The sequence below is a fragment of the Lissotriton vulgaris genome, chromosome 7 (assembly GCF_964263255.1).
Source record: "Lissotriton vulgaris chromosome 7, aLisVul1.2, whole genome shotgun sequence".
Taxonomy (NCBI): Eukaryota; Metazoa; Chordata; class Amphibia; order Caudata; family Salamandridae; genus Lissotriton; species Lissotriton vulgaris.
The window spans coordinates 1764082144-1764096377 of NC_141695.1; positions in this window are offsets into that span (position 1 = coordinate 1764082144).

Consider the following 14234-nt stretch of genomic DNA (forward strand, 5'->3'; position numbering starts at 1 on the left):
ATACCCGGGCTGATCAGTGACAGAGGACATCCTTCTCTGAGTTGAAATATTGCCTGGAGACTTGGGTCTTAAATATGCTGCAGTTTCTGGCTCGCCTCAAGTTAATATCTAAATGTTGCACATTCTTCTGTGACTCCCCATGGGAGGCTTGGGACTGGATCGAGTCTCATCACATGGGGGAGGACCGAACCCAGGACTTCCCACCTCACCCCAACACTGCAAACATAGTTTCAGAACGGACTCTTTGGAGATGAGTCTAACCAAGCGACAAATGGATCTGGCCAAAGAGTGCGCACTGGAGGCAGCCACCCCACTTAGCTGCGTGGGACCGAGGGATCGTCGATCTGTTGCCTGTGGGGGGGATCCAGTTGAGACTTGGCCCTCACTGGAGCCCCTCTTGGCCTGCCCTTGACACTCTCCATGGCTGATGACCTTTGATTACTCCAGACTAGCATTGGAGCCTGTATTGCTTGCCGGGGTCCTGATGCAAGGGGACCGCAAACCAGTCTGCCCATTATGATCACTGTTATTCTGGTTTTTCATACTGTGCACCATACTCCACATCTGGTGGTAATGGTGTCCAGCGGAGGATGCTTTGACCTCAGTTCATTCAACGTTAGTGAGACCCTTGCGGCAGATGCAAGGTGCGTTTTGGCACTGGACACTTGGTGACACTCAAGTTGTTGATTTGTTCGGGTATGGGTGCTTGACAATTGTCGGTGCGCCCGGTTCAGTGGGAGGAAGTGTTGGGTTTTAGGCCTCATAGGGCACACAGAGTTTGTCATAATTGTTCCACTATTGGCCACACAGCCCCCCCACGTCTGCATAATGTTGGGCCTCGTTTTGATGTGTATGTGGCCCATGGCCTTCTGCCAGGTCATACTAAAAGACCCAGGAGACACACAACATGTTGTCAACGGAAACCCTCAGCAACATGAACCTCACCTGGAATGTCCTAGGGATGCACTCGGCTGTAAATGACACCAGGTACACTCTTCCTTGGTGCTATGGGTGGGTGGACATTGCATTCCTCAAGGAAACTCTTTCGCAGGGACATACTCATATGGATCTGTGCATGGGTCTCCTTCATCTGCGAGCCCCAGCTCACTGACGAAGAATTGAAATGAGTACTGGTTGTTAGCACTCTGGCGGAAACCTTTGGAGTTGGACTGTATTTATGCCCCCAATATCAATCAGACCGCATTCCTAGAATCCTGGGCACCACTCTTAAGAATGTCCATAGAAGCTGAAAGGATACTGGGATATGATTTCAATTGTGTAGCGGATATATCATTGAACAGATCATCACCCCACTAATAGACTGCCCCATCTGGAAACTAGCCACCACCTTCGATGGACGTTTGGTCGTTCCACCATGGCCTGAAGCTGTGCATTTGTTTTACTTGCCAGTGCATGACTTCTATGTTCAACTGGGTGGGGTCTCAGCATCTCCAGCAGTCACAGACCAGGCTATGCAGCTAGAATATCTGGGCCGTACTTATATATAACCCGCTCATGTTGTGCTTGCACTAGGGAGGTGGCAGACCCCGATCCCTACATGGCAACTCTGACCGGAATTCCCGTCTTACTCGGTATTCCATGGCTCCCCACGGGCAGTAATTAGTAATTATTTACTTCATAATCTGGGCTCAGTGCTGGTAGGCATGTAAAGTGGTGATTAGAGGCCATTGTATGGGCATACAACCTGGGGAATTTTACTTTTTGTTCTGCTCACCGCTGGTATCCCAACAGGCGACTCTATATAACGCGGTGTGGGAGGCGGGTGCCCTAACACCAACCTGTTGAAAAGCCCTGTTGATGGCTTTGTTGAAGCCCAAGAAAGACCCAGTGGACACCTCTTCATAGTGCCCCCTGTCAATGCTCACATTAGATTACAAAATCCCTAGCAAAGTCCTGGCTACGCGCCTACAACCCCATATATACTTCTTGATCCACGAGGATCAGAATGGCTTTATTCTGCTTCCCAACACCTCTCTGAAAATCCAGCACCTGTACACTCTTGGAGGAGCCACATCCCCAAAGGCAGTGGTACTATCAGTGGGCTTGCGGCAGGCCTTTGATACCTTACAGTGGAGAAACGTGCACAAAATTAAGACATGCATGGACATGGGCCCAGAGTGAGCCAAATGGGTTACACTGCTATATAAGGGAGCCCGAGACTGGTAAAAACAGGGCAAACATCACGTACCCCATCGAGATTCACACAAGCACGAGACGCTGGGTCTGTGGTAGAGTTGGTCACTCATCTGCAGAAAACGTTTGTGTGGGTTTATTTCACCATCAAAGTCAGTTCCTCTTCTCTAGCAGGAAATGGTTGCCATGTCTTTAATATGTCTTAACTTTGCAAGCCTGCTACCTCAGACAGCACATGGAGACACTATAGCCCAGATCCTGCTGTTTGCATTGGCCGTAGAGCTGTTTGCTGGAGCAGTTTGGCAGCAGGGGAGGGGCTTATGTACATGGCTTCATGACGGAGAACATGACATCTCGCTATACATGGACGACATGCTCCTATTCTTCATCGCGGGGAACATGACATCTCGCTATGCATGGGCGACATGCTCCTATTCTTCCTGACAGGGTACATGACATCTTGCTATACATGGGCGACATGCTCCTATTCTTCATGACGGGGAACATGACATCTTGCTATACATGGGCGACATGCTCCTATTCTTCTGCTTGTCTGCACAAGGGGGTGCCCTGACGGGTCTTGATGCTCAAATGTCTGGGATAAGAGACAGGCTTATGTACCAGCTGGGAGATGTCCTGCGTCTTCCCAGTTAGGGAGATCACCACAGTCCCACCAAGGTGATCCACGAGATCACCGAAGTCCCACTCGCATAGATGCAGGAGATCACTGCAGTCCTGCCTGGGAGAGCCACTCGATCACTGCAGCTCCATACGAGGGGATCCATGAGATCACCACAGTCCCACCAGCACGGATCCAGGAGATCACTGTAATCCCACCTGAGAGATCCACTCAATCACCACAGCCCTATATGAGGGGATCCATAAGATTGCCATAGTCCCACCCGAGGTGATCCACGAGATCATCACAGTTCCACCCAAGGGGATCCACGTATTGAGCTGCCGTGGGAACCCTGAACGTTCCCTGATCTTGGGGTCCAAGTTTTCTATAAGGACACGCACAGCGGGAGGGTAATCTTGGGGGTGCGCTCAGATCCCTACGAGCAAGAGTGGTATTCTGACGCACACTGAGGCTCCCTTTTGATGGCACGAGTATCACTTACGAAAATGATGATCCTGCCCAGACTGCTTTATTATTTTGCAAATACCGCCCCTGAAACCCCGGTCTTGGTTTTGTTCTCTAGACACCTTTTTGTGGTAATCGATTTGGGATAGCATTATTTCAGGGCATAGCTGCCCACTATTTATCACTGACACTGGAAGGTGGACTAGGGTCAATTACCTTGAGCTGTGCTATATAGCAGCAGAAACACAATGGCTGGCCAGCAGGCTGTGCGGACAGCACAGACTGGAACTGAGGCCCTCTGGTGAACACCCTGATTGTGGATGGCTCCTGCAGCTCTTGCTGGGGGCATGCCCCACTAGAGGACTGACAACCAAACTACTAAAAATCACACTACAATGTTGGGTGCAGTTCCCTGGGGCTGGTCCAGCTGTGCCCCTACTCTCCAGTACTACCGCTGGTGGGCCTGCAAATGCCGCCAGGGGCCAACTTACAGCCCGTAAGATGCGTGCCTAGACGGTGGCGGACAAACAGAGAGTCAGGGACTGTTATGCAGAGGGTATATTAAGATCTCTTGAAGACCTGGGGTAGAAGACGAGCTTCCCACTTCACAGTTCCTTACACATGAACAAGTAGTAGAACGATTCACACCCCCATGGCAGCAAGGTCAGGCTGACCCAGCACACATAAGGTCTTACGCATTATTCTGACTTTTGGAGTGGGCCGCAGGGCGGCTTCCTGGCTTGATTGATTGGCTCGACTTTAAATAGTTAACTCCCATTTGTAGTGGCAGCCTAGCTTTGTGTATCAGGTCCCTGATCCTTACATCATGAAGATGAGATCCCAAAGCAGGGGAAGCGTACATTTGTGATGCCTACACTTATCACTGACCAAGCCTGTCTTTGGGGACAGAGCAGAGTATTTTGTGAGTATTATATAAAGAGCCTTATTAAGAGTTCTGTAAATGCAGGACATCATCTTAAAGGTGGCGCATGTCTTGTCCACTCACAGTAAGAGTCTGTTAATGTCTATGGTACTCTAGATATGGCAGATGGGTCATCACCACTTTTTGGCTGATTGCCAAATCTCTGACCCTCTGTCCTGGTGGCGTTAGATGTATCTGGTTGTTTTGCCTATGGGCTTAACATGTGGATTACGGGTTAGTTTTGGATCTAGGTTGATTCATAGGGATTTAGCTGAAGTGATGATTCAGGCGAGATACCAGTGCTGTTCAGGTGATCGTTCTATGTCACGGGAATCTCATAGCTTGGGGTGAGGGAGTGACAAATCCAGTTTTTTTTATGCATTGAAATTCAATGTGGTGATCTCCATCCACGACTGTACTTTGGAGATGTATGAAGTCAGATGGGCTTATTTACTGGCCCATTGCACCGGCTGTGCATCACCTTTATTTTACCCATCGCTGGTGCTGAGTGCAGACCCATATCTACCAGGCAAAAAAACACGGTCGAGCACACAGAGGGTAGATTTCTTGTAGTTATGGAGTAAGTACGGGGAGAGGTGCAGAAAATTTCGCCATCACACGAGAACGCCGAATCAGCCACACAGACCATTATGGGATCGGCACCAGTTTGAACCGCAACTCTACGAATTCCGATACACACACCATACATCGGGAAGATTCCCTTTTATTTAGTCTGCCTCTAAGAATAATACTACGGCTTATTGCATTCAGCCCGAAATATATGGGTTTAATTTTCCACGCGCAGAACAGACTCCTCTTGATCATCAACTATTGATTGTCTGAAAACCATTGGGGAATTGATCAACACCCGAACCGGGTTGGAATTATCACCGGTTCAGGGATTGTTCCACTTGCTTCAATGGGAAGTAAGCCCTGAAGAGTCCGAGTTTATTTGTACTCAGACGAAACACGTGTCGGCTGGCATTGTCTTGTTTCAAGTATTAAAGCATCAAGACCTACAAGGCTTCACCCTTCATTTTCCTTCTTACCAAGTCGAAAATGTTTTGAAATTATACTTACTATATGTATATCTTACTTGTGTGTGCACAGGGACTGTGTTTTGTAATTACGGTTTTTGTTCTGTACAACAGCTCTTGAGGGGGTTTTAGGGTCACCCCTCCCCTTGTAGCACCATCCAATTAGTCAAACAGACTTGCCACATAGACAGGTACTCAACTGAGCGCAATTGATCCCTCGTACGTAGAACCCTTTTCTTTGGAAGTTGTAGTACGGGGAGAGGAGTTGGCCTAACGGCTAGGGCGATCGACCTCAGAAATAGGGAACTGGGTTTGAGCCTCGGTAATGACGCTAAAACATCCTGTGATTCTGGGCAAATCACTTAATCTCCCCGTGCCTAACAAAAGTGAATGAGTCCTCGTGTAATGCAACTGGTGCTATGTAAAGTGCTCTGATATCCTATTCGGGTCAAGTTTGCGCTATATAAAACTCTGTAAGAAAAAAGGCAAAGCAGCACAAGTTGCTGCATTGCCTTACTGTGCGTCAAAGATGTGTTTCATGGGAGTTGTGATGGGTATTCTCACACAATACCCATGGATTTTGATGCATTCCCAGATTTACACTGACTTGTAAACCGGGGACTGTGTGAAATGCCTACACCTCCCCAGGGGAGGCCTAACGAGGAGAAATAACTTTATGTCTCCTCCTTTTTTCCTCTTTCCAAATGTGCGGCATTATGCAGCACACATAGAAGGAGAACAATGTGTCCATTTATTTTTTTGTGTGCAGAAAGGAGCCTCTTTCTGCACAAAAAACATTATTACTCCGAAGCAGGCACCCTTGCATCAGAATATTTTGTCGAGAGTATCTACTTTTCCCTCACAGGTGTGAGATGATGCATGAGGAGGACGTCCTATACTTGTTCTGGTTAGGTGTAAGTGTTATCTATGTGGTATCAGTTATGTATGGGAGAAGCTTGCACTACTGAGATGTAACCTGCATGTGTGTGAGGCACATGTGCATTGACTGCAGTGTATGATAGGTCTGTTCAGGTGGGAGACAAGCTTGAAGTGCTCATACATTTGCTATAGTGGTTCTGTATTTCAGGACAGCTACCAGGGGTGGTGTCAGTGCTGCGTCTGTTCTGAGCGCATGCAGAGGTACACACAGACATAATATGGTTCCTATCTGGTGTGTGTATGTGTGTGTGTTTAGGTGTGTGTGTTATGTGTGTGTGTGTGTGTGTGTGTGTCATCCACTGCTGCAGCCAGCCTCATGCCTGACTGGTGTGGAAGGGATTCCTGTCCTCCAGCTGTCAGTAGTGCATCCAATAGGCATGTGTGTGGAGCTTGCGCTTGTACTGGAACATCTGGCAGTGCCACGCATGCTCTGCATGTGCCCTTACCTCTTTGGTGCACACTGGCTGTCAGTAAGGGATGTGTTAAAGAGAGGAACTTACCAGACCCTCTGCAAGGAAATGTAGCTTCCTTGTTCTGTTCCTTCCATGCCCTGTTCTGTGTGTTTGTAAAGCGCACTGTTACCCGTGAGGTTGTCCTCATGCTGAGTATGCGTGCCTAGCAGTGCCCAGTAGTGCCCATCAGTGCCTAGCAGTGCCTATGGTAGGTTGGCTACTTGAAAAGCTAGGTCCTCAGCTTCTAGTGTAACTCAAGAAGAGAGGAGGAGGCTCTGATGTGGGGTGAGAGGCTGATCTATGCATAAAGAGTGACGGAGGCGATCGCCCCTCCTCCAGATCTGGGGCTGTGTATGAGTAGGATGTATGAGAGGAGGAGTCTGGTGGAGCAGAAGGAGAAGCGACTGATACTGTTTGTGGGGCCTAGAATGTGTGTGTTTGAGTGTGTGCATGCATGTGTGTGTGTGTGCATGTGTGTGTAAGTATGGGTGTGTATGTGTGTGTGTGTGTGTGTGTGTGCATGCTTGTGGGTGTGGGTGTGTGTATGTGTGTGTGTGTTTGTGTGCATGCGTGCGTGTATGTGTGTGCGTGTGTGTGTGTGGGGGTGTGTGTGTGTGTGTATGTGTGGGTGGAAGGGGTGTGTGCCTCCTCTTCAAGGTTAAACATTCTGCAGAGGCAATATTATGGCATGTGGTCCTGACAGTGCACCTGAGTTGGGAGATTTTTGCAGCACCGAGGCAAGAGCCTCATAAATCCAAGCACACAGATTTTCAGAAGATCCCTGTGGTAGTGCTGATGATACATTTGCACGTTAAAGGGGAATCATAAATAGTATAAAATCTCTGTAGGTATGCAACTACTTAATTCTAAACAGGAATCTGTTGCTGATAGCACACAGAAACATAAACATTGGTGAATAGGTGGTAAATGCAAGCAACAAAAGTCAAATGTACTCGCTAATGGGGCAGGGCCTGGGTGGCCAACATGGCAGACTGATCTAAAAAGAGCTCTGACCTACTGCTCTTGGGTTTGAAAGTGGTCAGGCCACTCTCTGGCGACCTGGGCTCAAACGTGCCCTGCCTTGTAATGTGGTTAAATACTGACTGAGTTTTCTGGTTATCTGTTAACTAATGACTCATTTAACAGTTTGATTTTTCTTTTACATTATTGCAATGTATTCACCATTGCATAATTTATATTGAACCGACAATGTATTTTACTATATGCACATTTATCAATTCATCGTTATATTTTAAAACATAATGCTTTGTATGCGGCGATTGAGGGTTCTGAGTTCAGCCCAGTGCATTTCGGGACTGATGGTCCCTTCATCAGGGGAAAGCCTGAAAATAAATGAATGAATTAAATTTTTGTGCCTAGCTTATCGAGGTACATATACTGAACCATCTTTATATTAGAATGCAGTCTTATCAGTTAGGTTATTTACATGCTGTACGCGCAGGTAAAAGTGGGGGCGGGTGGCTGCCATCATCCATTCCAGATGGTCTTCCTTCTTAATGCCTTCCCCGACGATCCCTGCTGTTGATTACTTAGTGATGAAAACATTATCTGTCTCTCCTCCATTGGTTTGTGTTTTGTTTTACCGTCCTCCCCAATCTATGCCTGCCTTTCCTTCATTAGTGAGCAAGATCTTGGCCAACCTAATAGTGAACAACTCGCGGATAGTGATTCTGGGTGACTTTAATTATTGGCCTGGTGATCCCATGGAGGACTCTCATTCTAAGGAGTTTTCTGATCCGCTTACTAATCTGAACTTGATACAACTGGTTCATTCACCTACTCACAAGCTTGGCCATATTTTGGACCAAATTTGGTCGGCCAATTTGGATATCTCTTCACTTTCAGTCTCTCCTTGTTTGTGGTCTGACCATTACTTGGTCTCTTTTTCCCTTCTATTAACCCCTTCGAGGCTAATGACGAGCTGGGCTCGTCATGGCGCTTACCTGCCGTGCGCGGATGACAAGGCCAGCTCGTCATAAAACAATGAAAAAGAATAAAACCCAGCGCAGGACGGGAAAACGCCTAGCAGCCATGGGGTTAAAACCTGTGACGAGTTCCCCTCTACCCATCAATGTTAAAGTGAGAAACTGGGGTCGAGATAATATTGACTCTCTCTGCTCCTCGCTTTCCACCCTCAGCCCGGCTTATGCTGATAACCCAGACTCCTCTCTCCACGACCTGGCTCTGGCCATTAACTCTTGGCTCCTTTCATTCTGTGATGAACTGGTCCCTTGTAGATCGATTCGGCTTAAGCGTCCTCATGACGCACAAAGCTGGTTTACCCCCTCTCTACAAGCCAAGAAACTTCAGCTTAGACAGGCTGAACGAAAGTGGCACCAGCACTATGACCCCACTGATAAAACCATCTATTCCACCATTCTTAGGGAATATAAAAACAACATCCTTACTGCTAAAACCCAATATTTTTCCGCAATGATTTTATCATCCCTTTATAAGCCCAAGGAAATTTTCTCCGTTCTCAATAGTCTTTCTAAACTCGATCGAGTAACCGCTAAACCTCTTCCCTCAGGATTTGTGTGATTCCCTCCATAATTATTTTTTCACCGAAATTTCCAGTATTCAATCCCATATTTCTCCTCCGTCCCCCTTTTTCGTTTCTCCCTCTCCCCCTCCTAGGATACATTCCTACTCACACTTTCCGCCCATACTGACAAAGAATTTACTCAGTTTGGTGAGCTCCACTAAATCTGGCTCCCCTACTGATAGTTGTCCTTCCCATATCCTCCATAAGATCTGTGTCGATCCACCACTTACTCTCCTTAATAAATCTCTAGCCTTGGGCGTCGTACCTAATCTTTTTAAATCAGCCATGATCGTTCCAGTGTTGAAAAAGGTGGGAGCTGATCCGACTATTTCTTCCAACTTTCGACCCATCTCCCTACTTCCCTTTTTGGGTAAGGTCTTGGAGAAACATGTCACCAACTGCCTTAGCTCTTTTATTGAGGCCTCTGACTACTTAAACCCTTATCAGGCTGGTTTCCGTCCCACTCACTCTACGGAAACGGTCACTCTCGCAGTGCTGGACAAGCTGAGAGTCAGTGCCCACCGTGGATCCACTCAGGCACTTGTACTTCTCGATCTCTCGGCGGCCTTTGACACGGTCGACGATCATTTTTTGGTCGCCGTGTCCAGGCAGCTGGCATCTCCGATGTGGCCTTGAGCTGGGTTTCTTCATTCCTGGAGAACCGCCAACAGGCGGTTCAGCTTTCTCCTATTTCGTCTACTTTTCGCACAGTCTCTTGTGGTGTCCCCCAAGGTTCTGCTCTTTCCCCTCTTCTCTTCAATCTTTACATTTTTCCTTTAATTTTGGCTTTACGTAAACGGGAGGTTACAGTGTTTAATTACGCGGATGACCTTCAACTTATTTTTTCCTTTTCTTCCTCTCCTCACTCTATTTTCCATTTTCAAAACACAATGATTTTTCTCCAAGACTGGATGAGCTTAAACCATCTAAAGTTAAATCCCGACAAGACTGAGTTAGTCTTGTTCGGAGACTCATCCAATCCCTGGTCTTTTAAATTTTGTCCCCCTTCCCTTGGACCTGCCCCCTCTCCTGTTAAGTTGGTGAAGAGTCTGGGCATTAAAATCAGTCTCGATCTTTCAATGCACACCCAGATTAGTATGATCGTCTCTTCTTGCTTTTTATGCCTCCGCACTATTCGCAAGGTCTCCCGTTTTTTCACCATTGAGGCTCTTAAGGCTATCCTTCTTGCCCTGGTTATTTCCCGGGTCGATTATGCTAATTCTCTTTATATTGGTATTCCGGCCTATGAACTACGCCGACTCCAGCTCATTCAAAATCAGGCGGCTAGGCTGATTTATAACCGGTCCAGATTCCATCATGCCCTCCCGCTGTTGAGGCAACTGCATTGGCTACCGGTGGTTCATAGATGCCTATTTAAATTAGGGTGTCTTATTTTTAAAACATTGGTGGGCTTAGCTCCCTTCTATGTTGCTTCTAGGCTTTTAACCTATTCCCCTTCTAGGAATTTACGGTCTTCCTCCAAAAATCTCTTGGTTGTTCCTCGTTTTGTTAGGAAGAAACACGGGGGGTCGAGTTTCTCCTTTCAGGCTCCCAGATTTTGGAACTCTCTCCCTGACAATCTTCGACTTTCTCTATCCTACTTGGAGTTCCACAAAGGTTTGAAGACCTGTTTATTCACTAGTGCTTTTGAGGTCTAATTGTCACCCTGTCTGCTGCCGACTGCCTTAGCGCCATGAAACCCTTTTTGGTATACGTGCGCTCTATAAATTTCCCTAACTTCAACTTCAACTTCATAGGATAAACGGATACATTCGCACTTCCAAATTCAATCCCTCTGTCACTCTTCGGTATTTACATACAATGAGCTGTACATGTCAGAAGTCATCATTTGTGATAAAGGATTCTATTATCCATATGCTGAAATAAAATGTCAATGACACCTTATTAGTGGAGGACATCATACAACTTACTAACAATAGGAGGAAGTTACTTACAAGACTATGGCATAGATTCATCAAGGTAAAATCCGCTCGCAAAGGGGCAGATTCTCAGAATCTGCCCCTTTGAGACCGGTATTTTTGCATTTGGGATGCATCATCCCAAATGCAAAAATCACAAATTGAGATTCCTTAAATGCAATGCATTAAAGTTTTAAAAATAGCGATTTCACTAATAGGGCTCGCAAATTACCATGAAGTTAAACCCTAAGGGCATGTGTGTGAGCAACATATCTGCACAGATCAATTTCAGGGGTGCAACAGGGTGTCCTTTGTACACCCCTGCACCCTTGAAATCGCATTCTCAGTTTGCGATTCGCTAATTGCGATTCGCAAATTGAGAATGTTTTCCCATTCATTCCTATGGGCCTCTAGGCGAGTCGCAATTAAGGAATTTTAAGAAATCGCTATTTTTTTTGTGACTTCTTCATGCCTTGCATTTTGCTATTCCTTAATAGCGAATCGTTATTTTTCGCTATTGAGGAATAACAAAATGGGTTCTTGATGTATCTGGGGGTATGTCTTGCTAGGTGCTGTTCTTTTTAAAATCTTTATGTCCTATTCTAATTTAATATAATTTGAAGTTTGAGTAATGATTAACTCTTACCGCTATGCTACCAACGTGTGTACCCTCTTCTGGTTTCTTCCTTGAGCCCTGTACAAATTATAGGACAGCAGTTTTAACTCGAGCGTATTTTTAATGTATACTGTTGTAGTTTGTATATTAGAGTGAGCCTTACCAGGTTGCGTTCTGTTATCCCTCCGGCTAACAAAATGTGTGTCTTCTCTCGAAGATTCCGATTATCCGAGTGTGTTGCTTCTCTCAGAGGTATTTTCCTCGTGGTTTTTAGTTTCTAAACGTCACCTGTCTCACATACATAATGTCAAATTAAGAGCAGCCCACTTTAAAGATCACCTAAGGATCATGTTATGCTTGCTATCAGACCTTACCTAATAATGGGGTTATCCGCACTTATGTTATCGAAAAACAGTGTATCGGTGAAATCTCAAAATGCCTCTTCCTCACGATTCTTTGTTATTTCAGACTTCTATGAAGAAAAGAATACAGCTATTTGCTAACAGCCCTCCTTTGTGAGATAAGATAATATCCCTTATATCTATATGTCCCGTCTTACCTATTACCGGTGTCTTTGTTTTCTAACTCAACTTCCGAACGCATAATCGTTATGGGGGACCCGCGCTATTGATGCGTTTTAAATGTGAGTGAATCATGTACTCTTGCGAGAATGCTCCTTGGATATTATCTCATCTCGCAAAGGAGGGCGGTTAGTAAATAGCCATATTCTTTCCTTCACAGAAGTCAGAAATAACAAAGAATCAAAAATTTGCTAGCATTCGACCAAGAATTTTCAATTTTATTAAGGACACGGAGGCGAGGATTATGCTATCTCTTCCTTTACTGTAGAAAACACAGCAGCCAATAAACATTCAATGCAATGGTAACGCCTCCTTGGACCTCTATAAGAGCCCTGAGTCAAATCCCATCATCCTCTTTCTTTGCTTGAACTGCAACAGTCCATATATTAACAATAACTGAAGAAAATCCTCCAACATGGAAGTTAATACGGAACCAAGATCCATTTTGTAATCTTCAACTGGAAGAACTTCTTATTCAGACTTCTTGTCTGCACCTAGGAAAAAATGAACAACTCTGAATGTTCCTGGGTTTGAGAGATTGACAGAGGCTTCCGTAGTATAGTAGCCAGTCCCCCCTGTGCGGTCTCAAGTAAACTTGACAGTTTACGTACCCCGCCCCCCTCCATTAATCCTGGTGCAGTGCTCAATCTACTGTGGACTGCCTATGTTGCCATGCTAGGCAATGTTACTCTCCGCCCCCCCCCCTCCTCATTGGTATAACCTTCATTTAGCTCAAAGACACGCTGGTGCACTGGCTAACGTTGCAGACTCATCGAGGGTTGGGCCTGTAGAATCTGTCATTGTGGCCCTAGAGTGAGTTGGGTGGGCTCAGACAGCAATCTATGGGCAGAGGATTGTGTTGGGGTTAACAGTCCCAGTATTTGGACAGATCTACTGCCAGCCCCACCCCACTGAAGATATGTGACCCACCCGGTTTAGTTGCCCTCCCCTTGGGATATTTCTATAGGCCTGAAAGGGTTGGTCACCTCAGGTTCCGGTGGGCGGGGCTCCCCCACTGAGCGCCCAGCTGGCTTCTATGCACTCCCCTCTCTGGTGTGCTACAACTAGATTTGCTCCTCTGAGTGCTCTGGAGTCCTGCACTTGACTGGGCTCTCATGACCCCCTTTGTTGCCCCCGGCCCTGCCTACTTCTGCAGCAGCAAATCTACAATCTTCAGTAGGTTGCAATCCCCAGGCATGGAATATTGTTGGACTTTTCTGCTAAGTTTACTAACCATAGATGACAACAGTTGGTAAATAGCTGTCAAATTATCTGCCTCCAATCAACTTGTGAGATCTAGAATATTCATTTCTAGAAGGTCACTCTTCCTACTTTACACCAGCAGTGCCCTTGGAGCAGGGAGGGCTCTGGAGACTGATCACATCTGTCGCAGTTGAGCTGAGTGGATATATCTGTGCCCTCTGCTGGGAGGCCCAGATGATGCAGAGGTTGATGTCATTCTTGAATTCCCCTCTCTGCTGTTAGGAGGGGGAGACTTGTTATGGGCACTTGTGTCGAACCGGCCTGATTTGGCTCCTAAGACACTGTGGGAGAGGGTACCTGGGAGGGAACTAATCTTGCTCGCAGGGGACTTTATTTGTCTTCACTGCGACTTTGTCCTCTCTAAGGAGGGTCTCAAGCTTGGCGCTTTCCTGGACTCACCTAATCTGGTATTTACTCTGGACAAGTTAGTAAATTTCCCCAAATCCACAATTGTTCCGACGATCAAGGGGAGGAGTTGTATGTCGATCAATGATTTTATTTTTGGTTCAACACTTTTATTTTTGCTTACTTTTACTTTTATTATTATTCACAGCCACTCTTTAGTGATCACAATCCTGCGCCCCTATATTTGGATGTTCCTACGTCCCCATGGACACTGCAAAAGAAGGTTTCTATTGGGACCTTTTTGCCAGGGTAAAAGGCTTAATTGGTCCCAAGTGGACCCTCATTGCCTTGGAGCC